This window comes from Lontra canadensis, unplaced genomic scaffold (genome assembly GCF_010015895.1).
Source record: "Lontra canadensis isolate GAN:19392208 unplaced genomic scaffold, GSC_riverotter_1.0 scaffold58, whole genome shotgun sequence".
Lineage (NCBI taxonomy): Eukaryota > Metazoa > Chordata > Mammalia > Carnivora > Mustelidae > Lontra > Lontra canadensis.
This window is the reverse complement of record NW_022631052.1, coordinates 12,563,270-12,589,853: the sequence shown is the minus strand read 5'-3', so window position 1 is coordinate 12,589,853 and position 26,584 is coordinate 12,563,270.

Genomic DNA, 26,584 nt, shown 5'->3' with positions numbered 1-26,584 from the left:
TTTTCCTGAATGCCATATAGTTCGAATCCCACCTATACAGCCTTTCCAAACGGATTTCTTTCACTTAGTAATACACATTTTCATTTTTCCATGTCTTTTCATGACTTGATAGCTCATTTTCTTTTCATGCTGAGTAATACCCCACGGTCTAGATGGACCACAGTTTATTCATGCTGCTTCTGGGCATGGAGCTTTCTGTTTTCGAAGGCTATGAATTTTGATTCAATTTCTTTAATAAATATAAGCCTATTCAGATGGTTTGTTTCATCTTGTTTGAGTTTTGGCTAGTTGTGTCTTTCCAGGAATTGGTTCATTTCATCTCAGTTACCAAACTCGTCAGTAGACAGTTATTCACAGCATTGCTTTATCATCCTTTTAATTTCCATTGGGTCTGTAGTGATGTTCCCTCATTCTCTGATATCAGTAATTTGTGTCTTTTCTTTCTTTCTTTCTTTCTTTCTTTCTTTCTTTCTTTCTTTCTTTCTTTCTTTCTTTTTTTTTCTTAGCCTGGCTCAAGGCTGGTCGATTTTAATCAATCTTTGCAAAGAACGAACTTTCAGTTTCAATGATTTTCTCTATTGATTTCCTGGTTTCTATCTCATTGGTTTCTGTTCTAATTCTCATTATTGCTTTTTCTTTTGCCCACTTTGGATTTAATTTGCTCTTCTCTTTCCAGTTTCCCAAGGAGGGAACTTGGATTACTGTTCTTAGATCTCTTCTCTTTCCTAATATACACAGTAAATGCTATAAATTTCCCTCTGCTCCTGCTTTTGCTCTATCCCACCCATGTTAATGGTTTCATCTTCACTAAGTTCAAAATAGTTTTTAATTTCTCCTGAGATTTCTTCTCTGACCCAGGTATTATTTGGAAGCATTTTGTTTAATCTCTTATTTTGGAGATTTGCCATTTATCTTTGTCATTGATTTCTACTTTAATTGCATTGTGGCCTCAGAGCAGACATTGTAACAATTGCCATTCTTTTAAGCTTGCTCATATGTGTTTGATGGCCCAGAATGTGGTGAATCTGGGTGAATGGTCCATGCGTGCCTGACAAGAATGTGTATTCATGCCTCAGTTGTTCCATCCATAAAATGGGGATGAGTAACTCTTATCTCACCAAGCTGCAGGAACAATTATGTGGGATAGCACATGCTCGTCACCCTCTGTATAGACCTGACTGAACAGTGAAACTACCCAGTTCGAACCTCATGGCCCTTGTGCTTGTTCTACCTGCTTAGGGCTGTTCTTCCAGGTCTCTCCATGGCTGGAACTGTGGTTACAACTACTGCCCCACATTTACATTTACTTATATTTGTCATAACAGTTTTCAGTATCTGAGGTAATAGTATCAGTTGCCTTTTTCAGTCTCCAAACCACTAGAATCACTTTTTCTAAGGATGGGCACTATGTTTATCTCATGCATTTCAATGAACCCAGTGTCTAAAATTGTGTGCGTTGGGACACCTGGATGGTTCTGTTGGTTAAGAGTCAGACTCATGGGTTTGGCTCAGGTCATGATCTCAGGGTCATGAGATCGAGCCCCACATCAGGCTCCTCACTCACTGGGGAGTCTGCTTGAGATTCTCCCTCTCACCCTCCTTTTGCCCCCACCACTTGTGCTCCCCTCCAAAAAAAAAAAAAAAATTAAATCTTTAAAATTGGGCTGGCAGAAAACAGGTTCTTAAAAAAAAAAGTGCATGTATAACAAGCAAATAAAGTATCCCATTCATGCTATTACTACACTAATCAGTAGACACAGGGAAACGTGCTTCTTAGCAGATGCAAAAAGAAGAAAACTGTATCAAAGGAGGCCATGTTTAGAGACTCTCCTAACCTTTTCTTTGCTTTTATTCTTGGGAAACTTTTTGAAAATGTTCCATTTTATGCTGCTGCGTCAAAACTCTCCTCTCACCAGGCCTGCCTTGGGTCCCTGCAGAAGAATCCTTCACCCGCTATTCTCACCTGGTGTGTGGGCAGAGAGGGTTCACAACCCCAGGTGACAGGGGAGAACATCAGGGTGGCAACTATGGGAGTGCCTTTGTCTCTGTGCTTAATGAAGGCAGAAGCGAAGGCTACTAATGGACAATGGTTGGCTGGGCTCTTCATTCTGAAACCTTTGTTTTATAACAGAATTACTGATAATGAGGTGGTTCTGGTGGTAACAAGGTCAGCAGATGCCGATACGCTAATGGAGAGGTTTCTCTGTGCCAGGCCCAGTGCTGTGTTTCCCATTTACCTACTGTGTATCTCATTTACCTCCCAGTGACTCAAGGAGGTAGGTCCCATCATTATTTCCATGGTACAGTTGAAGACTTTGAGACTCAGAATGTCGGCGACTTGTCCAATGTACCTGATGACAGTCAAGGTCAGGGTTTCAACTTGGGCAGCCTGAGCCCACAGACATCACATTTAACTATGCAGAGTGTTCAGTGATGGTTGCTATCCTTCAATATAAATTCAGAAAAAATGAAAAACGTAAAAAAGAATATTCAGGGAGAAGATATTCACAAATGACATATCAGATAAAGGGCTAGTATCCAAAATCTATAAAGAACTTATCAAACTCAACACCCGAGAAACAAAAATTCCAGTTAAAAATTGAGCAAAAGACATGCACAGACATTCCTCCAGAGAAGACATGTAGAGGGCCAACAGACACATGAAAAAATACTCAACATCACTCAGCATCAGGGAAGTACAAATCAAAACCTCAATGAGAGTCAGAATGGCTAAAATTAGTAAGTCAGGAAACAACAGATGTTGGTGAGGATGTGGAGAAAGGGGAACACTTTTGCACTGTTGGTGGGACCGCAAGCTGATGCAGCCACACTGGAAAACAGTATGGAGTTTCCTTGAAGAGTTAAAAAGAGAACTACCTTATGACCCAGCAACTGCACACGCTAAGTATTTATCCAAAGGATGTAAACACAGTGATTTGAAGGGGTATGTGTGCCCTGATGTTTATAGCATCAATGACCACAGTAGCCAAACTATGGTGAAAGAGCCCAGGTGTCCATCAACAGATGAATGGAGAAAGTGGAATCCTACTCAGCTATCAAAAACAATGAAATCTTGTTATTTGCAAAGATGCAGATGGAACTAGAGCATATAATGCTCAGCGAAGTAAGTCAATCAGAAAAAGATAATTATCATATGACCTTACTCAGATATGGGATTTAAGAAACAAAAGAGATGAACATAGGGGAAGGGAAGGAAAAATAAAATAAGATGAAAACAGAGAGGGAGGCAAAGCAAGGGACTGTCAACTCTAGGAAACAAACTGAGGACTGCGGATGGGAAGTGGGTGCAGGGATGGGGTAACTGGGTGATGAGTATTAGGGAGGGCACGTGATGTAATGAGCACTGAGTGTTCTAGGCAACTGACGAATCACTAAAAACCCCTGAAACTAATAATACACTACATGTTAACTACATTGAATGTAAATAAAAAATTTTTTAAAAGAATGTTCAATAGAAAGACACTGGTCACTTCATACTGAGTAAATAAAATAAACTGAGTAAGTAAAAGGACTTATGTAAGAAAGATGTATGAAAATATATATGTGGGTATTTCAATTTTTTTTATTTTTACTAAGGTTGGCTATGAGAAACTTACATCCTGCCAGGGCTAAGTAGGATAATCAAATTGGCCAGATTTACGGAAGCAGTGGAGAATGCGGGATTGTGAGGAACCCAACTCCTGTCCAAAGGTATGAGACGCTCCTTTTGTTTTCTTAATAGTTTTCAGGCAGAGTGGAGTACCAGTGTAGGCATATGTACTCTTTTTGCTTCCTAAAAGAAAGCAGAAACCCATAATTTGATATGAAATTCCTGCCCCACTCCCATTTCAAGTACTGACAACTAACTTAATTCAACACTTTCTGTGACATGGGGCAGACCCACACTACAAGAAGCAAGGGGATTGAGGAACATATTTGGGGGGCAAATACAGCCTGTAGCTATTAGTTTAAATCTCTAGATTTGGAGTTTGGTTTCGGAATTGGTGTCCCCTGAATTGTTCTAGGTGAATCACCTGTTTTCTTTAAGCACAGAGGGAAGCGGGGCTTTACTTCTGAGCATGTTCAGAAATCCACATGATCCAAGACCGCAAGACCTTTTCTTGATATTTACAAAGTGGACTTCATGTCTGACCCTAGTGGCCTGGAAGAATGGGCGGGCATAACCACCCATGGGAAACAATGCTCATAACATCCCCAAATGTCAAGGATGGTGGTCATCCAAGACCGAGGATGTCTTCCTTATTTCCACTAATGTCTCAGCTTTGGGAGGAACCGAAGGCTGATGCTAGGGAAATTGTCACTGCGACCTTCCTCCTGGTCAGCTCCTAAGCTCCCTCATGGTCACGGGGTGAAGAGAAGCCAATGAGAATCACATGCCCATGGCCCACTGGGTTCCTTGTTGGACGATCGCTCTCTGGCCGGGTTTTAATATGGTACGTGCTGTCCATAACACTAGATAGACTGTTGGAAATGTGTTTTGCCATACAACAGAATGAAAGTCGAGTTTGACTTACAGATAAATCAATTTTTCCATAAGCTGAAAGGAAACAATTTAGTGTTTCTTTAACTCAAGGTACTGCTCTCCTTGGCCAGAGCGAGGACATGATAAACAGACTCAGGAAACAGAACTTATGCTGTTTTATCATGGAGAGAATGAGTCTAAATGAGGGCCAGGATCTTTTCAGGGAACGAGAACCAGGAATCCATGCCAGCAAGAACAATTCTCAGCAACCAATGGATTTCTATTGAATTTGAACAGAACTGCATGCTCTTGCTTTGCATTGGAATTCTGTGTGGTTGTTACTGTTGCTTTATAGATCAGCTATAAAGACTTCAATGTTACAACGACAGCTGTGATGGCTACTTTGTAACCTAGCAGGTACTCACTACCCAGCACCTCTTGACAGGAGTGTTCTGGGAACCAAGATCTAGAATTCCTAGATGTCTTGGTATTTTTAAAGATGATGAAACTCAGCCAAAAGCTTGTAAGTTTGGAGATTTAATGCTATGTGTTCCATAAATGAGATAAATCTAAGATAAACCACTTCCTTTAGATGATCAATGAAGCTATAAGACCTCATTGGGGTCCCCCTGGGGGGGTGGGCATGTGCTTCTGCTTGGATGCAAGGGGATTCTCGGTGGCACCAACCCCATCGCTCAACTACATTCAACTAGATGACAAGAAGCTCCCATTTGGTCCCTCTGGGTGCAGGAAGCAGATGGTTTATTTGTTGAAGGTATATTGTAATACTTCCTAGACTTCTGCTTAACAAAGGGAATGCATATCTCAGGAATGAGTACCTAGCTGAAATTCCATAACGACCATTCTTTCTACTGTATTGATTGTGTATTTGCCAGACATAGTGACATTTCCATTTATATTTCAAGGAGGACACAAGTTTATAATCCAGTGACCTCTTTTCTTTCCTCGCCCCAACCTCCCTTCCCTCTCCTGCCCCCTCCTCACCGCGTGAACAACCGTGGTCTCCAGCTTGGCTCAAAATTATAGCTGGAGGCAGAGGCTAGAAGGACTCGTTTGCCATTTAATGAGGAATCTTAAATGGCCAGATGCCCTTTTTGCTTATGGTGGACACCATGTCGTGAGAGGAGGCTGTTGCTGCCATCAGCCTGCAATCATTACCTTGCAGCCTGTGGCTTTGTTGACTTTAGTCTGTGACTTTCATACTATATACATGACCTGACTTTGCTTGTGGGTCCCCAGGCAGTCTTTTCCACGTCTTGGCTTTCTGCCTTCAGGTCTCTGTGCAATCTCCTGGGGACTCAGACTGACCCATATCTAAAAGGCAATACAAATGTGTGTTTTCCCCATCACTCTCTCGGCCACTCATTCCACTTGGAAGGTTTCCCTTCAGTGTTCTTTAACTGACACGGTGGGGATCCCCCCAAGGGGTCAGTTCAACTGTGCTAACTTTACTACTTCTCTTCTCTTATCACCCAAGGCATGGTGACAGCACAGGCAGGGTCCCTGCAGAGCCCCTATCTGCTCCCAGCAAAGCCCCTATCTGCTCCCAGACCCAAGACTCCAAGTCTGGCTCCTTTGACACCACCAGCCAGCCTCCCTCAGGGCTGCAGACAGGGCTCTGCACAGCCCTCCCTCCCATGGCTGCCAGCAAGGTCATAAGTTATATTCTAAATTGTAGTTATATTATTTCCTTGGGCTCCAACTGGGAAAGCAGGGCTCTGATGGTGGACCTTAATATACCCCAAATATATGTAATGCTCCCAGTGTTTTCTGTCCGGCAGACAACAGAAGGACAATACAGAGACCAATCTCGTTTTTCAGAGGCCCACACCCTTAATGCACACCTTGTTTCCATCCCACTTGACCAATCAGAGGGTCTTTTGTCTTTGGGGTGGATTGTGAGTGTGTGTGTGTGTGTGTGTGTGTGTGTGTATACAGGCAGAGTCATGTCCTTGAGGTCATCTGTGTGCTCCAAAACCACCTGTGTTGTCACAGATGAGCCCCTTCTGGTCCCCAGGAGAGCCTTGAATTGCAAAACTCAAACACCAGAAAAACGCTTCTTATTTTTCTCTTCCTGCTGGTGTCACGTTGGCTCTTCCACTCTTGGTATTTCTTTTACAAATAAGAAAATACCCGAATGATGCTGGCTTCATGGCTAAAGGAGCCTTCCGTCCTCTGGGGGCGTAGTCAACAACCTTCTCTATGACCTTCAGCAACATCTGCCCGTCGGGCTTATTCAAAAATGTTTTCATCGGGGCTGTCTCTTCTGCTTCTTGGAAAAAAGCCATTTCCAGGAAATCCCTCACCACCTGGAGTACCCTGTCCATGTCGTTAACAAAAAAGGGCTTTAAGTAGTTTGCCTTGCCAGCTGTGACTTGACACTCCACATTTTTATTTCTCTGACTCTTTCTTAGGTCAACAGACCCATAATTGTTCTTTTCTCTCCTTTTTTTTTTTTTTTCCTGAATCTCACCTGCTCAGTCTGCATTGTTTTGGTTCTCATTTTTTCCCTTACATGATATGACATTTTCGCAGAAAATTAAAACTGAACTTTTGTCACTTGTTCTCTTTTGCTTTTGAATGATTTCATGGAAGAGAAGGCACAATGTTAATTTTTATGGTGTTGTTTACAGACCGTTTCCCATCTTCCTAAGACTGATTTGTTGACAAGGAGAAACCCGGGAGCGTTTAACCCTGGACTCAGTGCTGTTGCTTCCCCCAAGCAGGTGACTTCGTCTGGCGGATCAGGAAATGGAGCAAAGTAAGGCATGGACGGGGGGCTCCAGGAACCTGGAGTAGCCGATCGGCCCCTCCCAGATCCAGGGGACTGGGGATGTAGGGTCCACAGCAACCAGGACTGAAGCTTCGTTGGAATACCATTTAGGATGCCATATGGAGAAACTCTTGAGCCTTAACCCATTCCGGCCTCTTGGAAGCAGCCTTCTAGAGCAGATGTTAAGTAGACCCACAATATTCCTGTGTATCTTCTATAGCAGCTCCGAAGGTCATTTCTTAAGGATTGTTTATTATATCTATTTGCCTCTTACTTATAGCCAAGTGGCATCCCTCATGCAGACACTGAGCTTCTTGCCATCAGGGAGTGGGAAGAGCTCTTGTTACCCCATCATCCCTGCACTCGTGAGCACAATCTCGGGGGCTGGCATCTGGGAACCATGGAAAACAGAGCAGGGAGGAAGCCAAGGCCTGGTGATGCTGAATGTGTGACACACAGGGAATGTCCTTCTTAAGAACCTCTGCCCCCTGTGCCAGGGGTGGTTGCCCACCCAGGTTTGCCGTAACCAGGAACTGATTTCCTTTCCTGTAAAGCATGAACCAGGCAGCCCCAGCTCCATGGTCCTTGTGTCTTGGTGACACACGCTAGCTTCTGTTCCCACCATTTCACATACTTACATGATTTGTCCTGTGCCATGTGAAAACACACTTAAAATAAAGACAATAGGGACAAACGTTCAAAGAAACCACGTCTTCTTAAACACCTTGGTTAGTGGTTCTCCTGGATGCTCTCCACCCACCTCCCCGGGCAACACTCGGTGTTTGAAGGGGTGGTGAACCACCATGGGCTGAGGAGGTGGTGGCCTGAGCTGCTCACTGTGCTGGGATGGCAATGATGCGAAACGGTGTCTGGGCAGGAGGCCCCCCCGGGCATCCCTGGGTTTCAATCAAAGCAGAAGTGGCACCCTGTGGGCCCAAGTCATGGGGCTCCATGGCGTTTGGCAGCATGGTGGCTGACATCAACGGACATGGCCTTGAACACCAGCCCCAACCCCCAGTGATTCAGGTGAGCGAGTCAAGACAGCAAATGCATTTCCAAAGCTTGTTGGTGAGAAATGTTTTCGGGGTACATCCCTTCCCAAAGTCTGGAACTCTTGCATTATTTTTCTGTGGCTCTCAACAAAGACCACCTCTGCCCTCAACTGCTATCTGGAACACAAGCGAGTCTCTCTCTCTTTTTTTTTTTTTTAATTTTTTTTTTCTCCAGCCCAATTAATTTAGCTTGGAGCATTTATCTTTTAATTAAAGTGTCCATTTTCATAAATATTCATAAATCCCAAGCCCGTTTCCAGGGTCAGCAGGTCAGGTGCCAGGAAGGAAGAACACAATGGTTTTCCCTTCCCTGGAGTGAGCGGACTCTCGTGAATCCATAAGCAGCTCTCCATGCCCAGGAAAATTCAGTAAGAATTGACTGGTGGTTGTAGGGGTGAGATGTGAACATGCTACCCAAAGGGGCAGATGTGAGTGTAGCCTGTCTCATCCCTGAGCATCTTTTCACCTCTCTGCCCACCCACCTGTGACCCACGCAGAGCTACATCCTCTCCACACCCATTTATCATGATTTATATTTAAAGGACTACAGGTATATAATCATAGAAATATGTGGTTATCAGCATAACGTCAGAGAGAAGAAATGCAAGAGCCCGAGTGAGTGAGAGCTTTAGAGGTCTGTAAAACACCGCAATCTCATCTGGGGGGGCAGAGTTATGGTGAACTTGTCCTCTTTTTATGTATCATTTATGATGGCAAGGATAAGCTAGGGAATGCCATGGTCACAAATATTGCCGAAACAGTGGCGCTTGCTACCATCCAGTTGCATAACTCTTCTGCATCATCGCTGGGAGTAGGCTGTGGCTTCTCCCTGCATGTTGTTCCTGTGGGGAACCCGCTGATGGAGGATTACCTATCAGGAGTATTGCTTGCCATCGTGCCAGTGGGAAAAGAGAGCATGGCAAGACGCATGTTGACCTCTAAAGCTTCTCCAAGGAAGTGACGGCTCTCGTTTAGGCTCCCATGGCACTGGCCAAAGCAAGGCACCACTGAGTTCAGGAGGCAAGGATTGAGGACTTCCCACAGACAGCAGCAGTGCAAGGAGAAGCACCAGATGTCATAGGAATTGTCCACTTTTTCTGAAAGAAATATGGATTTTTTTGGTGCATTCTGAGAAAATCCGATGAAAGCTACCAACAGAAATTGAGCACACTGCAAGCTTCATAGATCTCTAAGAGCAAGAGCTGCACCAGATTCCTCCTCCTCCCTGATCCCAGTGTCCAGCAGAAGGCTTGGTGCGCAAGAAAGAAATAAAGGTTTGTTGAAAGAAAAAAAAAATGGAGGGGCACCTGGGTGGTTCAGTCAGGTAAGCAGCTGCCTTCGGCTCAGATCATGATTCCAGGGTCCCGGAATCGAGCCCCGAATCACACTCCCTGCTCAATGGGGAGCCTGCTTCTCCCTCTCCCTGCTGGTCCCCTTGTGTTCCCTCTCTAACAAATAAAGAAAAAAAAATAGATGTTAATGACAAACTCAGATTTACCTTCTTGAAAGGAATCTGCACCCCTGATTTAAAATGAAACATTTTTAATACATTTTTTAAAGATTTTATTTATTTATTTGAGACAGAGCAAGTGCAGTAGCAGGGGGGAGGGGCAGAAGGAGAGGGACAAGCAGATTCCCCACGGAGTGGGGAACTTGACATGGAGCTCGATCCCGGGACCCTGAGATCGGTCTGAGCTGAAGGCAGATGCTTAACCAACGGAGCTGCCCAGGTGCTCCCGGAATGAAACATACTTATTCTGAGATGAGGAATCTATAATCCAAGTTGATAGTTTCATTTTCTACCACAGTCATTAAAGGGGCAGAGAGGTTATCATTTCTCCTTGACTCTCCCGTAGAACCGACAGCCAGTCTGTGTGCCCCTGGGATGTGTGCAGATCATCAAAGAGGAGAGAAATCAAAAGTAAAACCCAATGGCTTCCATGCGCTGGGCTTTCCATCCCTCAGCGAGGAGCAGCGGTGAACATTGGAGGCCACGTCCCAGTCTCACTCCCAACCTCTCCAAGGCGACAACATTGCAGCCATATCTTCCCTGAAAAAGGAAGAGGCTGGATATGGCTGCAATGTTGTCGGGAAGATATTTCAGAATCACACGGATGGAAAACTGAACGGGGACCCCTGGGCACATGTGATCAATCGGAATGGTCCCCGTGTTTGGTATGAATTGGCAAACCCATCGTTTATAATCAAGGGGGGCTGAGTTTCTCCTTTGATCTAGAAAAGACACCAGAAGGAGGAAATAAGACCCAAATAGCAGGTCAGGTAGAGACTTTGATTTAATTGGTGTTAGTAGTTTGCAAGGTGCCATAGAGTGGAATAAGCGACGGGATTTTGCACTGTCTAGACTCAGACCTTCCTGCACAGGGGCAGATGTGGGGTGAGCCTTGGCTACCAGCAAATTCCAGCTGCTAGAGGTTGTCCCATGGGTCATGACCCTCCCTACTCTGAGCCGCCCCCTGAGTGGCCAGAAGAACGATGGAGACATTTGAAGGTTAGGGAAGTTCAAGGTTGAGGGGCTTTGTTGGAGCCAATGGAGGGAAGAAAGTCTGGGATATGGAACACCTGTAGAGAAAGAAGTCAGAAGTGTGAACACATTCAGCATTCCGCTCATAAAGGATGCCTACAAATGCTTGGTTTTAACGAATACAGGACAATCTTTGGAACTAGGATATTACATTTTCTGAGACACTCACGTAGCCTTCTTCTACGTCTGTTGAATGTACTCCCTATACTATTCATAACAGGACTGTTTTTTTCCTCACCTAGATAAAGGTTGACTCTTGCTGAATAGATATGGAAGACTCTTGTGGTGAACCATTGAAATCGGCATGAATCAAATTGCAAACTGTTAGTTATTCTAGTATTTCAACCAGTTGGCAAATATGAAATGCCAAACATTTTTTTTTTTTCTATTGGCTAAAGGATAAATGGGAATATATTAGATAGGGGTTGGAAGGGCCAGGGAGAGGGCCCTGACAATCCAGAGAGCAGAAAGATGGTCAAAGTCCATGCCTTGTATAATGAGCTCATTTTCCAAACACCAAACTAACATCATGACATGTTTTGTCTCTGTTAGTTGTCACTTTGGCGATGCTGTGTAGTAAGGAACCCCAAATTCATTAACTGAAAACAATAACCATTTATTATTATTCAGAGGACTCTGCATAAGCCAGGAAGTTATGCTGACCTTGACTGGTTTTAGCTTAGTGGGTTTGCAGTGTGCGTTGAGGGTTATTTTATTTTTTTTCCCTCCAGTCGGTGGGAGCAAATGTTAGATGAACTCAACTGGGAATACTGGCTGAGTCCTGTGTGGCATCCTGTCCTAAGTAGGGTGGCCCAGGTTCACTCTCATGCTGGGTGCAACGTTCTAGAAGGAGAAAGAAGCATGTTGGACTCAGAAATGGCATGTCGCCACACGGCAACGTAGGCACAGCAAGTCGTGAGACCACTCAAGGTTCAAGGTTAAAGGGGTTGGAAAATGCTGATTGACTGAGGGCTGCTGGTTGGGGGTTGGGGGGCGCATGACTTCCTCTACCCTGTGGTCTCCCTGTGGCTTTCAGCAGCTAGAAAGAAGGAGGAGAGGACAGGCATGCTCTTGGGCTAGGTGGCAGGTGGCAGGACCTACCACTCTCTCTGTCTGGAGGTTTCCTTTGCTTATTCTCCAGTTTAGCATGGATTTCTCAAGAAGCCTTTCCTAAGCCCTCACGTCTCATCTGTGCCCCTGCTGCAGGTCCTGGAATTTTGCGTACCTCCCACCACCACATTCATTACCCTGCCACTCAGCAGTCTGTTCACGGAACACATTCCTCACCCAGACCTAAGCTGATCGGAGGCTGCATTTTGTTCATCTTGTTTACAACGGATTCCCCCAGTGCCTGAAACATAATATGTACTCAGCACATCGCTGCTGTCTTCTAAATAGCTTGTAACCATGTCTTTAAACACAATTTAAGCCTGATTTTATGATAAGCCTGGGTTAGATTTCCCACCGGATCCTGAACAAATAGCTCACATTTCCGTAGAGCGACCTGGCAGTCGACACATGTGACCTTTGGAAAGAGCATTTCCCCGTCAGTCAGGTGCAAACGTGGCCCTTCTGGACGTTCAGACGGAAACCACACGGCAGCCACGGAAATGAAGTCGTAAGAAGAAAGAGCTTTTCAGCCGAATAATTGGATTTCCAAACATATGCATATTTTATGCCTCCTCGTATTAAATCATTCATGGAGAATGTGTTGTTGATAAATAAAATAGTGTCTGACAACAATGAGCAGACACATAATGATTTTTTCTTTCACACTTGGTTAGGTAAAAAGTTTGCCATCACGGGCTGTCAACAGTAAGTGATGACTGTTATTAGGAGCAAAGACGTGTGAGCGTTCAGAGCAGGCGGGGAGGCTCAGACCCTGAACCCGAGCTCGGTGATCAGAGTGGCTATTAGCGACCATCCCGTCCTCACTGTCTACTGAGGGATTCAGGAAGCTACGGAGCTAGAAGGGCCACCCTCTCTTTCAGGAGCTACCCAGCCTGATTCCTGGCTTGGCCTTCCATGACGGTCACACACACCCTCTCCTGGCCCCCGAGTCTTCCCCAGGGACAAAAACTCAATCACATGTGGGCCAAGAGGAGAGCCTCTCAGGCTTTTGCATCCTAGAAGGAAAGGCGTGCATGGCGGGGCTGGACAGGTGTAGGGTGTCCCTGCTGTCACTCACCTGTGCCACCAAGACAGCTTTTCTCTGTTTTCCCTCCTGCCTTCAAGCTGAGCAGAAGTGGGGGGTCCTTGGACAAGACTCTGCTGGTGCCCGCAATTCCCTCCACGTCCAGGACGGCGGGAGTTTCCATCACCTCCTACTGCCCACACCCTCTGGAAATGTGTTTTACCCAGTTCTGGGCTGTCATTCGACAGCTCCTTGGTGCTGCGCCATGCTGGAAGCCATCCGTGCCATGGAGGCTGTGTGGCCCTGGATGGATTTCAGGACGTAGAACGGTCCAGCTGTGTCAGCTTACTGGTCGGTCAGACGGAAGCCATGTTCATTCCTTCATTTGCCTTTTGTTAATCACGAGGTTGAGAGCAGTGCATTTCCCAGCTTTCCATAGTCCAGGCAAAGCACGATCTTTTTAGCTTTCTGAAAGGAATTAATATGAGTGAGGTCTGAGTGCCAGCAAGGGTAAATTGTGAATTATTGGGGCTTAATTATAGCCACAAAAACAATCATTCTCAATCCCACAGAAATGCAACGCAAAGGAAGACCCCTGAGTGAGTATCTCATCTCTGGCTGACAGATCGACGCTTTCTCCATTCCAAATTTTCATTTCTCGTGCCTTGAGAAAATATATTTTTGAATATTTTTAAACTTAAGAGCATGTTTAATATATAACAAATTTAGAAAAACATGGACATTGAAGATTAGAAAAAAAATTTTTTAATTATTAAAATCCTACCTCCCCAGGGGTGCCTGGCAGGCTCACAAACTGAGCTCACAAACTGACTCATGATCTCCAGGGTTCTGGGTTCAAGCCTCATGTTGGGTGCAGAGAATACCTAGAAAAAAATCCTACCTCCCCAAAGGAAAAATAAATCTATGAGTAATTGGAGAATCTTGCCAACATAGCAGAAAACCTAAAAGTAAATATTCGTCTATGGTTTTCAGAACCCTAATGCAGTCCTCAATTTCCAACCAATTTGGTTCCAAACAGCATTTCCCAAATGACATCACTCTTACAAAAAAACGTACCATATAAGCAAAATGTAATATAGGGAAACACGAAATCAGTTGGACTTTGTCTGACTTACTTAGTTCTAGGCTTGAGTTTGTAGGGTGCATCTATGTTTAAGCTGAATGGTACACAGCGTGTGCTCCTCTTACCTGAGAGAAACCATGCCCAGATTTAAACCTGTAACTCGGAGGGCTCTGTCTCTAAGCCACTCTGGGGTTCTCACAAGCCAGTCCACGACCTTCGGAATACGTCTCCCTATCGAAAACCCAATAGTCGATTACTCAGTGGCTTCTCCAGATCCTTTAAGCCTGGGGAATGTGCTGTCGCTGGAAGTGGTCTCGCTGTTCCTTCCACAATCGAGGCTGCCACAGACGCTGGTGTGCTGATGAGACGTCACTCAGGCTGAGCAGCAGAGCTGGGGTTTTAAGAAACACTTGAGACCACCGAGCAACTTTTCTCTCCCACAGAGGAAGTGCTTCGTTGCACACACGAAATCCTTTCCCTTGGAAAAAAGACAGCCAGGGGGCTGCAACATCCATCAATTAAACCCTGACCTCCTTTCTGTCATTTGCACTTTCTCTTCCTTAATGATGGCTTTTCAAAGAAACTGCCAATGGATAAGCACTTAGATGGTTCGATGGTTCTCTGCCCATCATCTTTTTTGCACGACTTGGAGAAGTTCTAATAAGGAAAATAACCACCATTGGCTGGAGACCCCATGAACAAAGAGCATGCATTTTATTTTCACTTTAACAAAGAAAGTTACATCCAACCAGAGCCCTTCTGAAAATTTTGAGTGAGGAAATTACAGTTCTACATTTTGGTCCTTGTAAAATTTTTGCCGGTCAGATCCAGAGCCATTGTTACGATGAAAGGTACTGTTCTTGGGCGGGGCGGGGTGGAGATGCAATTTAGGAACTGTCAGGAGCACCAAGGCAAGGTACACAGCAGCTAATGCAAGAAGTTAATACAGAATCGGAGGAGCTGGTCACACGGGAGAAAGACAAATAATGATGAGAAGGGCTCTTCCCTCGTAACTAATTTTACATTATTTTTTTTATTCTGTTCTCCTGCCATGGTTTTATGGATGTGCCAAAATGCCCCAGGAAATGAGCTGGTTGTAGATGTGGTTAGGATAGCCGAAGGTCTCATGCTCCCGTTTGCAAGCACCGGGGGTCACGCGTCCCCTCCACCGTGTAGCACCCCATTCTGCACCTCGAAGTTGTGCAGAGATTTCATTGCCCAGCAGGTTCCCGGTCGTCATCAGTGCTGTCAACCCTATGAACTTCCTTGTCCTCAGACTCCCCGCCACCGTCCTGGCTAAATCTCAGTAAACTCCCAGACACACCAAAGCAACGGTGAGTCTATCACTCACCCGGTGGCTGGGAGCCCTTGAGCAGCCGTGAATGCGTGCACGCACACGTGTTCACGTTCGCAGGCTGTGCTCGTGTATAATCGAACATATGCATATCTGTCTACGTAACAGTCACGGATAAGCAGACAACACACGTGTTCTAAAGGTACACACAACCGTATAAACACACAGCCACGTATCGTTTGCACCATCTTGGAATGTTCTAAGGCCAAAGTGGATCCGCTCACGCAACAGATGCTCCTGGGGACTGTCTGTGTGCAAGCCACATTGTCACATTGTGGGATTCATGACAGAAAAGGCAAAAGCCCTTTCTCTGTGTCACTTCCAGTCATGAATGATGCAGTGTGGCCGGATTTGGGGGGGCATGAAGGGAATACAGAGAAGACGATGAAGCCTGTTCAGATGGCAAGAAAGGGTAGGGCTACTATTGGTAGTGATAAATAATCATGACACGGCCTGATGGGGGCCGTGATTATGGAGACGGTACCCTTCATATGCAAGGCTGTCTGGCACCTGCCCCTCCCTGCTCCTCCCCCAGTCACAGGGGACAAGAATGCTTTCTGCTGAGCCACATCAGGCTGCACCATGGACTGACTTCGGCCACTGGAATGTGGACAGCATATCAGGGAGCCAAAGAGATGGTCTGTCGAGTTTCTGTCAGCCCCCTCTCCTCCTGCACCCACTGCAAACTGGGATGTGGGCTGCTGGGACACCGTCTCTGCACGACGGGGACATCCCACCTTTCTTAAGGTCTCATCTCCTCAACCGCCTGCCCTTCTCTACCCACGGGATGGCTGGAGGAAGGAATCCAGAGAAAAGCCTTGTCTGTGTCCTTCCCCACAGCTCAGCAGGACTCCTTACGATGGCATTTGCTTCCGTCCTTCTAGGATGCTTCATTTATCCCAGGTTCTTAGCCAGCCGTGCAAATTAATCCCCCACACATATTTATTCTGCACCTTTTCCATCTCAGGCATAGATATGATGCAGTTTTAGGCAAGCATGTGTTCTTTCTTTATGACACTTGCGTTCTACAGGAGAGCATTTCGACTCACGAATGCATGCCCGCAGGCTTTCTGAGTTAGTGAGTACAAAATGGGTCCTGGGACTTTAAGACAACGCCCATGTCAACAGTGGTTCATCACACCGTGATGTGCAGAAAACCACCACCCTGAAAGGTGCTCTCCACATAGATGCTTATTGCCAACGTTCAACGGGAAAAACCCACCATTGTGCCCAGTGGAAGGAAGAAAGAAAGAAAGAAAGAAAGAAAGAAAGAAAGAAAGAAAGAAAGAAAGAAAGAAAGGAGTTTGCATCTGCTGAAAATTGCTGCTCTGCATATTGATTCCACACTTTCAGAGTGAGGCTTTCTCCTGGAATTGAAGCTTTCAGCATTCAATACAAGGTGGTGGGTGATGGAACTCTGTCTTTGAGCCGAGAGTCTAATAGCTCTTTCCCCTATTTGAATGATTGACTGCGTGGTCTGACGCCCAGTCCCTGGTGCCCAGGGTATTCTCTGGCGCAGAGAAGATAATTAACAAGTGTTTTTAGATACATGTGTCAGATCCGAAAGCAGCACTCAGTCTCTGTATCCACTCAGTATCCATTTGTTCATCTGGCGAGGATTTGTTGAATTCCGAAGTGCACCTTGCTGCTCCCAGATCCCGGCTCCCCTCCCCTGAGAACACAGCAGGGTTGCTCCTCTGGACCCGGTCGTCCTTAGGTGAGGGGTGTGAATTGGTGCAGCAGATGGAAAATGAAAATGAAAGCTTGGATGGATAAATACTCAAGTTTTTCCACCCCTGGGAGTTGGATTTTTTTTTTAACTTGGTTCACCCTGGTTGAACCCCATCCAACACTCCTCTGAGCATTGATTGTATGATATGCAGACAACACAACAATAAACAAGACAGCCTCCACCCTAACGGTGCTGCAAACCAGTGAAAATGCCTAGGGGTGCCTGGGGGGCTCAGTCGGTTAAGCGCTCAACTTTCTGATTCCGGCTCAGGTCATGATCTCGGGGTCGTGGCACTGAGCCCCGTATCGGGCTCCTCACTCAACCTAGAATCCGCTTGTCCTGCTCCCTCTGCTCCTTGCCCCCCATCCTCCCCCCTCAAATAAGCAAATAAATAAAATGTTTTCTAAAAGTTTTAAAAATGTACGTTTGTGTATCCGTGTGTGACTAACAGAAAGTCTATCAAAATGGCAAGAGTGGTTTTATCTCGGTGTCGTGATTAAGTCAGGCTGCTCTTTTCTTCTTTGTATCATCTTTGTATCATCTTTGTATCATCTTTCCCAGATTATCCTTAATAGAGATGTATTGCTCTTATGTTCCAAAGGAAGTCACGTATCCTTATGAACATTGGTTTTATTACTATGCCTCCTGCTCACCTGTGAGGTGTGAGGTCTTCCCTGCTGGGACACACTTGAGCAGGGCATGGTTTGCACACTGACCTCTAGAGTGGGCTTGACAAAGGAGGCTGTTCCCAGGAAAAATCCCATCCGTCCACAGCACGACAAGGTGTAAAGAGAAGCAAGGGATTCCCATAGCACGTGAAGGTCTGTGAGGGACCCGTGGTCCACATCTTGTAGGGACGCAGGGAGAGTAAACAGTGAGGGGACTCCTGTGGCGTTTCAGCCCTCTGTCTGAAACATCACCGAAGGGCAATTGGGAATTAGGCATTATCCGTCCACGTAGATGACTCAGTGTGCAACATTTTCAAAGGGATTTTTTTTTTTTAATGAATGACAAATAGAGATCTGGTAGTTGGACTGTCTTTTAACCCCTGTATTACATCCCTACATGTTCAAGGGTGGTTCTTACATGGCGAAAACCACCAGACACCAGAGTTGAAACTTTGTAGGGTTTGCATTTGTAGGAAGTGAAGGATATAGTCCTTTTTATGTGAATAATGGCAGTTGATCATTCTGTAGGTCATTTTATAAATATAATCTACCACTTATTCTTATGTGCAAATTGTGTAGGGGAAACAAAAGGGGATATTAAACTTGTCAACGGGATTCTAAAGATTGTACAAACACTTCTGACTTTCTTCTTCTTTTATGCAATGAGTAGCCTAACAGAATTACATATCTGACAATGGCCGTGTGAATTTGGTTAACCAAACTTAGTGCGTTTGTTCATATTTCTGAAAATAGAGGCACAGGAGGTTGGCTGATGGGCAATTCAATTTCCTAGATTCAGATGCTTTTATAAATAGTAATCCCACTCCCATTTAAAGAATGCTATATTATCTTCAAAATCTTTTCTGAATTCCAATCACATTTTGCTCAAATAAGATAAATAACAATGGATAACTTAGAAAGCAAATGAGATTACACACTAATAATCAAAAATGTTTAAAGAGCCATGCAATGTGCAGAAGAGTACCCTTATCTATAGAAGGTAGATTTTGTTTATAATACAGCTTTCATTTGGGGGAGAGGAGTACTTTTAGGTTAAGAGCATAGACATGGGATTGTGGCTCCTAAAAATGAGCTCACAAAGCATGTCCTTCTGTCCATGAGGCTTAATGTAAATTCTAAAACCAATGGGGCACCTGGGTGGCTCAGTTGGTTAAACATCTGCCTTCAGTCATGATCCCAGGGTCCAGGGTCCATGCTGCATCAGGGTCCAGGGTCCATGCCGCATCAGGCTCCCAGCTCAGTGGGGGAGCCTGCTTCTCCCTCTCCCCCCTCCTTGTGCTCTCTCTCAAATAAATAAATGAAATCTTTTAAAAAAAATTCCCAAAGCATTTCCAATTATGGATTTGAGAAGGACTCAGCTGATTCCTTAGGTTTCATAATTTTTAAAATTACAGAATAAGGCACAGTGATACTCATACTGTTATTCCAGTCATAGGTGAAGAGAAGTAATTTTTGGATAATTACAATGTGTTAAGTCATTTATAAATGTCCTCAGTTCTTCTGAGCCATAATTTGGAGGAATAGATCTTAGCTATACTATTCCCCTAGCAGGTCCTGAGGGGGTCCTCAGAAATCATGGCACTGCACTTTGAGACCCTAGGTTCCCCATACTTACAGAACAAATCCTTCCTAGAGTGTGACTAAGCTCCAACTGGCACTGTGGAGTGCTGCTGGCCTTGACAACCCATCCCTTGTAAATTTCCTCTCTTCCTGAGCACCCCCTCTACTCCCCTACCGGCATTTCATAATAATGCCTCCCAAGGAAACTCTTTTCACTTGGACCCTCATGTCAGGGTCTGCTGCTAGGGCATGCAACCTAAGACATCACTGCGCTGGTTATGAGAACAGAGTTTCCCTAACTACCCCAGGTTAGGCGGAGATTGAAATTCAAATACGCAAATAAACATCTAAAAAGTTATCTCCCTAACGTCAAAACAACTGACTCTTAACTCTTCAAACTTTCATATATTCTTAGTTTTTATTAATAGCCTTTACAAGTGGTTGCCTGCCTTACTGTGGAAAATGGGTACATTGTTTGGTTGAACCAGTAAGAGTGCCTTTTATAACCTTCTTAGAGGAGTGAGGTTACAATAGAAACACTCAGACTCACCCGATTGGCCTCTATCTCCCTCTCTCTCTCTTTCTCTCTCTCTCTAATCCTGTTAGAAGAATAAGAATAAAATAGAAACCTAGCCTCTCTCCCTAGAGAGAGAGGAGAAACAGGAGGGGGGAGGTGAGAAGGAGAAATGTGGATAAATATATAGACATATAAATACATAGAATTCAAGTCTACTGATCTCTTTCCCCCAGCTGTGATCTTTCTCGTGAGAGAACCACAATCCAGAATTTGATACTCTTCACCCCCAGAAGCTTTCCATTTAGCAGCTGGGGCACTCAGGGTCCTAAGGACTAGAAGCACCGTCAGCAACGTGAATTCATTGTATCACACAAAGGGGAGATTACAAACACAGAGTTACAAAAACCAGATCGAATGGACTTTAATATTTCATAAGGAGACTTAATTTATTTCATCACATTTTATATTAGTTATTCTAATAAATCTTTTCTCATCAGCAGTCCCGACAAATTTAATAGACTTTATAAATAATCGGTCAATATTAACGGCGTCGTAAATTCATTTCAACTTTGGAAAGAGTCCTGGCAGTTACTTCTGGGCTGTACTCTTGCAAACAATCCATAATTCACAATTAACCTTGGTTAAAAATCTGACAGGTATCTGATTCTGGCAAATGACGGGTTTTGCTTGGATGTGAAAAAAACAAATTCCCTGTAATTACAGGTTTTGAGAATACTAATTTCAGTGTACGTGAGCCCTGGGCCAGGAAATTGCTGAGAATATTGTTCATGAAAAATGCTCCGTGGAGGAGATAATCCCAAGTTTAGAGGAACAGCTGACATGTGAATCAGAAGCTGTAATTCTGTCATTTATTTTACGAGCTTGCTTCCCAGTCAGGCATTGGGCAATATCAAGGATGCTAAGTGTTTATAGCCTTTCACCTGAGGGGCACACCTGTTCAGAGAATGCAATGCGTTGCCTAGTCCTTAAGACACATTGATGTCTTTCTCTTGTCCGCTCTGAAAAACAGTACCAATTAAGTCTTGACTTTTAATGAGCATGTGACATGGACGTGAAAAAAGATTCAGTTCCTTCTTTGAACTCCCAGCCACTGCTCACAAGATCGACCTGACACCATGTTATTATTCGAAATGTTCTAGCGAATAAGGCAACAAATTAACACTTAGGAGACCAAGGGAGAGATTCTACAGCTGACCCTTGAACAACACGGGTTTGAACTTCATGGATTCACTTACCTATATTTCAGTAAATATAGTCTAGGGCTGTAAATGTACCTTTTCTTTCTTGGGGTTTTCTTTTTTAGATAGAATTTTATTTTTTTTAAATATTTTATCTATTTATTTGATGAGATCATTAGTAGTAAGAGAGGCAGGCAGAGAGAGAGAGGGAGAAGCAGGCTCCCTGGTGAGCAGGGAGCCCGATGCGGGGTTCGATCCCAGGACCCTGAGATCATGACCTGAGCCGAAGGCAGAGGCTTTAACCCACTGAGCCACCCAGGTGCCCTTTAAATAGCATTTTAGGGGCACCTGGGTGGTTTAGTTAGTTAAGCATCTGCCATCCGCTCAGGTTATGATCTCAGGGTCCTGGGATCGAGTTCCGCATCGGGGTCCCTGCTCACTGGGGCGTCTGCTTCTCCCTCTCCCTCTGCTGCTCCCCCTGCTCGTGCTCTCTCTCTCTCTGTGTCAAATAAATAAAATCTTTTAAAAATAACATTTTCTATATTTCTAGCTTACATTATTGTAGGAATCAAGTATGTAGTATATAGAAGATGAAAAATACACCCTTATCAGCTGTCTATATTATCCATAAGGCTTCAACAAGAGGCTCTTAGTAGTTAAGTTTTTGGGGAGTCAAAATTCATCCATGGATTTTTGACTATGTGGGAGGTAGGCACTCCCAACTCCCATTTGGTTCAAGAGTCAACTGTATTTTATCATGTTTCTATTTCTAAATTAAAGGTCAAGTTAGATTTTTTTTTTTTTTTTTTTTTTAAGATTTTATTTATTTACTTGACAGGGAGAGATCACAAGTAGACAGAGAGGCAGGCAGAGAGAGAGAGAGAGGGAAGCAGGCTCCCTGCTGAGCAGAGAGCCCGATGCGGGACTCGATCCCAGGACCCTGAGATCATGACCTGAGCCGAAGGCAGCGGCTTAACCCACTGAGCCACCCAGGCGCCCAAGTTAGATTTTTTTTAACAGATTTTTCCTTTCACAAGATAGAGAACTTTCTTGTAAAACCGGTTTTAAATTTTCCCAGCATTTTTAGGCAGAGCTGAGAGCTTTAGGTGGAAACAGCCAGACTTCAATATCCATTTTGGAGCAAAAATATTCAAGTTTAATATACAAAAACTACGCTCTAAATAATATTCTGATATTTTGGAGTAATATATTGAATGCAAAATCATGACTTTGGGGGGAAATTTTAAATATAATTTTTTTTGGAAAGAATTAAGACCTCAATCCCAAGCAGGACCATTGGATGCTTCTCGCTGTATGTCCTCATGGGCTCTAGGAAAACTTAGGGTTTACAAGGTATTGTTTTAACTGAACAAAAACAAGGTTGCAGAGATTTTTGGATGTGCGGTCAAAGCCTAGTGGGAATACTGGAAATCAACTGAGTTATTTTCTGAAGATGTGTATCATTTTGCTATACACTATCTGCTTTCGAACATTTTAGAATACGCAAGGACGCGCCCCTCTGAGTCTTCCCAGGTGGTGTCACCACACAACTCCAGAAAATGCCACTGTATTAGCATAAAATTTTTTTCTGATCTCACAGTCTCCATACTGGGGTTTCCTGAGACCCTCAAGGGTTTCCACAGTCCCATTTGGAGAAGTGCTGCTTCAGAATATATAGCTGAGGGGATGTGAATAAGTAAAAATGCTACCTTCCTTTTACAGTCATCCTTGACCTTGCATGCACCAACCTACTTCCCCCGCACCTATTGAAAATCCATGTATGACATTCAATTTCAGAGAAACATCACACAAATAGCCTATTAATGGGTAGCCTAGCTCATAATATATACAGATTAACACGTATTTTGTGTGCTCTATGTGTTATATGCTGTAGCCTTACAATAAAGTAAGCCAGGGAAAAGGAAATGTCATTAAGAAAATCCTAAGAAAGAGACAATACATTTACTGTACCGTATTTATCAAGGAAATAGCTACATAGAAGCGGACCCACGCAGCTCAAATCTGTGTCGCTCTAGGGTCAAGTGTGTATGATTTCTGTACACATTGTGTCATGTACAACAACCCACTCAATTCCTACGATATCCCTGCATTCCTGTGGATATTCTGGGAGGAGATCATAAACTCCTTCCTAGGTGTGAAAAGTGAGGTCCCGACGTTTGTACACAAACTCAGTGTGCAAGTGTGCTAGTGAGTGTCTACACCAAGACACACCCCAGATTTTCAGATCTAATGTTCCTTCCACATGCTCTTTCTCTTCCTGACATTTAGCACATCCAAGATAGACATTAAATATGCGTACGCGATGTCAGGTCTCAGAATCAGAGCAGAAATGTAACAGGAAGACCCAATTAAGAAGACACTGAAGCCACATAAAAAATGCAAACAGCTGAGTTAGACAAGAATTCTCTTTTCTCCTGACTCGAAGAGACTCATCATTCCTTTCCCTAGCCTCTCTCAGAGCTGATTGATGTTCCAAGTCATAAAAGATTTCAAGCCTGTGTTTCCACCCCCCGTAGCCCTCCCCATCATCCCACCCCAACCCCATCATGACACACATGCATCTATCTGCCACTTCTTCTAGAAAATATGTTTACAGGTCCTGCATAATTATTCCCATCTTAGCTTATGCCTTGCTTGGGTCTTAGAAACATCAGCCAAGAGTGAATGAAATACACAGGAATGATATGTTAAGTAACCTCTTTCCATATCTGACCTTTGTTACCTTTCTTCTCAAAGAATTAAAAAAAAAAGAAAACAAACATATAATTCTTAACTCAATACAAATTCACTTCCTTTAACGAGAAGTTGTTTAGAAAATGATCATTTAGGAGATAATATTTAAAAATGATGCTTGGGTTTACCATTTTTTGAAGTGAGTGTCTCATAAGATGAGACAGATGTTTACATATTTGGAAGAATTTTATAAGCCTTAGCAATTGTTAGTAAAGCTCATGGTCAAGTGAAACATATTGAGAGGCTTCCTGCAGGTTTTTAAAGGGGTAAATAACTTCACAGAGCGTGTGGGATATACAGTCTCTAGAATCTGAGAGTCCATTCCTGAAACTGAAAAAATTATACTGAACAAAATAAATCGTTATAATGGGACCGGACCAAAAAAAAAAAAAAGTTTGAAAGATAAGCTTCCTCTGAATAACGGGAATTGTCGTCATGGTCCATCACCCCATCTGGGGGGTAAATTCTCCTCAAGGACACAGCAACATGAAAGGAAAAGTCTTCAATAAAACAGGAGGGGTTGGTCAAACAACCTGTCAACTGTGCCCCTATAATGTGAGTTTATCATGTTTTCTATAGAAGAGATACACAGAGGAAACCAAGAGAACTGCCAGACCTTGGATTACCTTGCAGAAAACTGCAGGCAGCAAGGAACATCTGGGCCAGTAAATAACCAGGACGAAATAAGTGGCTTTGTTGATGTGGAGAGATTTAAATGGGCATAACGATCCACAAATAAGACGGGGAGGCACTGGAAGAATTTAAAGAAGGGCAAGGTAATTAAAGTCAAGTGGAGTAGAAAAAATATGCCAAAGGCAGTGAAGGATCATATTTCCTGAGAACTACCCCTCCCCTCCGCCCGATGTGGCTGCACAGAGAAATTCAACTGAAATCCCCTGAACGGGAATCCCTGAAAGGTAAATGAAGAAAGATTTTTCTAGAATGTCGTAGATGAGGAGGAAGGGGAATTCCCCAGAAATGGAAGTGGGCAAGGATGTCTTAGGCAAAAAAAAAATTAATTAATTAATTAATTAAAAATATAATAGTAGGAGAAATTATGATAAGAAAACCCACTTCCTAATGATGTATCAGAACTAAGAGGTTTTTAAAAACCACCTTAGAAGCCAACATAGACCCACTAGGTTTATGTTTAAGCTCATGAACTGTAAGCAAAATAAAGCCATTTGGATTCTCAGACCCATTCATTTGTACTTCATCCAAAATTGCAATGGAATTGGTTACTTGCTCCGGGAATATTAATGGGCTTTCAGTACAGCCTAGCTATGTACCAGGTGCTGGATGAGCAAGGGAGAAGAGGTCCTTCCCCTTGGGAATTTATATTCTGGGAAATATGTTTTCCCAGGCAAATGTCATTGGCAAGAAGCAAATTTGTACATGTGGGACCTGTTTCCGGAAAACATCCTGAGAGCGATAAAAAGTGAAAGCGTGAAGTCGTGAGATTAGGGGGAAAACTTTGTAAAAACCAAAGAGAAGAATTCAAGAAGGTTGCTTGTCCAAGGTCATGTCATAAAGGAACAAGCAGGATCAAGGCATTCATGCTGAGACATCAGTGCTTCCAACTCTTGGACCCAACCTGATACCTGGGGTATAGGGACAATCCTCAGTGACACACACATGTCCACACAAACACACTCACACACAGTCACTCACTTACCTGTCCACACTATCATATATTCATTGCATTCTCCTTAAAGAACAGGAACGCAGAGCACATGTTGGAAGAACGTCCATAAAAATGGTTGAAATAACGTTTGGTTCCTGAAGGAGTCTATGAACTGTTGGAGAATAATAGAATCATGGGTTTTTAACCATGAAGGGTGCATGGGTTTTCCTAGCTTCCATCTGACCTCTGTTTTGCTCCCTCAGCTTCCTGGGCCATCCACATATAGGGTACTATGTTTCCATGGGAACGACCACCATCCCCATGGCTTGATGGGTGAGTCAGGGGTACCAAGCTAGACTCACCACACCTTTGCAGGCTCCTTGGCCAGCAGAAGCAAGGCCCAGAATGGGGTTTCGTTGGAGAATGAATGCATGAACTCAACTGCATTTTGAGGGCAGGTTTTAAGAAAGGAAATCACAATTTCTTAGGTGGGATCCAAAGTCATCAGGTCTTGACTCTAGCAACCAGTGAGTGCCTGGCTCTTCCCCAGGCTCTCCCAACAGCAGAGAAAGCACGTTTGGAAGGATGGCATGGAGGGGCTAAGGTCTTCACGGAACATAGTTTCAGATGAAAAACAATTCTGGTCCTTGGAGGACTCATTGGCAGAAATGAGCTTTCCATGGCCAGTCCATTGGAAATTGTGGTTAAGAGCCTGAGTCAGAGAGATGCCACTTGGAAGCTGAAGTTACTAGAACTACTGGTTACTAGTATCACTTTTGCTGCTCCTGAAATCCAAAGAAGGGAGCAGAGCTGACAAGGGTGTTCATAAGACCCTTACGCATTCATAGGAGGAGCACGCTGGCCACCCCTTGTGTGAGGACGTGTACAAACGTCAGGTGTTCACACCCCGGACCCTGCTTGCTGTGGAATTAATCTCCCGTGCATGGCACCTCTCCAGCTTCTGTGAACTCCCCTTTCATTAGGGAGGTATATGGCAATCACTACAAAATTAAAATAAAGGTTTGGCTTCCCAGAAGATTACAAATGGTGACTCCTAAGACAGGAA